This window comes from Thermobia domestica, chromosome 13 (assembly GCF_964235325.1).
Source record: "Thermobia domestica chromosome 13, izTheDome1.hap1.1, whole genome shotgun sequence".
Lineage (NCBI taxonomy): Eukaryota > Metazoa > Arthropoda > Insecta > Zygentoma > Lepismatidae > Thermobia > Thermobia domestica.
Genome location: NC_137466.1, coordinates 18,099,158 through 18,101,282, shown reverse-complemented (window position 1 = coordinate 18,101,282; position 2,125 = coordinate 18,099,158).

Genomic DNA, 2,125 nt, shown 5'->3' with positions numbered 1-2,125 from the left:
AGCGTGAGGTCCTGGAAGCTGTCCCCTTCCAAAACTCAAGCACTTGTTGAACCTTTTTCCCTTTTGAGGTTCTTTTATATCAGATTAGTTTGAGTCCGTGTCCAAACTGTGGGCAATACATTGTTGTTATGATTCTAAGAACATACCGTAATGCCATTGTAACTAGGTGGAATTAAAGAACACTTTTAAATGGGAAAAGAAATCTCTAAGTTTTACGTCCCACGGTTATGCCGATTAGGTTAAAGAAGACGGTGATGAGGAGAGATGGGTGAAATAGTGGAATGAAGAAAGTGGGAGAACCCCGAGAAAACCCACAAGCACGGTGTTTGTTCACCACAAAGTCCACACGGCGCGAGCTGGGATTGAACCAGGGATCCCAAGCACCGGAGATGAACGCTCTACCACTGAGCCACCGCGCCTCCACTTTTAAATGGGATTACAATTTCGATTCCGGTCTGTTTATAACATTAATGTATTAGAACGATACACTCATTGCCATTTGCTATTTTTGTTATGATAGCCATTTGCCATTTGATATACGTAGCAGACAGTTTTCCTTACATGTGTCTCAAAAATATTTTTTGATTTCGTTTGTACTACAATGCAGTTTGTTTGAAGTAAATCGGTTCATAAGTGAAAAATAAGGAAAAGTTTAAGAGAAATACAGAACTGTTGCATTAGTATTATTATTATTATTATTATTATTATTATTATTATTATTATTATTACTATTATAGATAATTTTGAAACATTAGAATTATGTGCTTACGAGGATTCATGTTGGTCCCCTTCTGAAAAGAAAACCTGCATACGTGCCTGCACTGAATGATAGACGTATGAGTCATGGTGTAGACGGGCGTACTAGGCGATAGAGTCCAGAGCATCAAAAACAGACTAAGGGGGTGTGGTGGCTCCGTGGTAGAGCGTTCACCTCTAGTGCTTGGGGTCTCTGGTTCGATCCCAGTTCGCGCCGTGTGGATTTTGTGGTGTACAAACACCGTGCTCGTGGGTTTTCTCGGGGTTCTCCCGTTTCCTCCCACTTCGTTCCAACATTTCACTCATTTCCCATCATCACCGTCTCCTTTAGCCTAACCGGCATAACCGTGGGACGTAAAACTTAAAGATTTCATTTCATTTTTCTCAAAAACAGACTAAGACCACAACTTGCAGTTCTTCTTGCCGATTGATCCTACTTTTAACCTGCAATGATATGTTAGATGATACGGTATGTGGAGTAAACGAAGGTCAGTAAAACGATTTGAATTTTTTTTAAACAAATGTGATGATTTTTGTCCGACTGCCACTTCAGTTACATCACCATATAATATACAACAGGTTCACCTCAGAAATCAAATTTATTTACCGTAATATGAGTCTCATTTCCTTCCCTTCAGAATAAGCCTCAAATCTGCCCACCTGAAGACAATTCTGCTCCTTGATCCTCCACAGTGTTGCTTTTCAACTGAAAAATATTTTGAACATCTCTTTAAAAAATACGGGAACGGTCTTACTCGTCCCCCCTCCAATGGTGAAAACAGATTTGCGCCGCTGGTGTAAGGCTTCTCGACCCTAAACTTTTTTTTTTTACATTCTGAAACATTGAAATTTGTTATACCAGCACGAATACACGAATACAAATTGCTCATAGGTACGTCGAAAACGAATGTCAAGTAATGTTAACGCGACAAGGATAGTTCGATGTGACTGCACTGGCCCCAGAGAGTACTGACTGTTGTGCGGAGCGAGTAAGGCGGCACGTTTAGAGAGTGGCAAACAACTGAAAATAAAAGCTCCTACGAAGTAAAATCCCAAACTGAATTGAAATAGGCCTTCCTGAACGTGTTCAAGATTTCAATACCGACTCACTAAGACTTTTTTTAAAAAAAAATAGTATTCCGTACAACCTACCTTACTCTCTAAAAGCGCGAGTCAAGTCAGATAGGCATGTCTACTGCGATACTAGAGTTATTAATAGCACACGACAATTATAATAGTAAATACGATCTTAAGACAGGTTTAAAATAACGGCGTGATTTTCCTAACTTTCACTAATCGTTCCCAAATAGCCGTTTAAGAATGTTTTCGACAGGGAAAGTGTAGAACAAAATTGAACTTGGCATTTTTT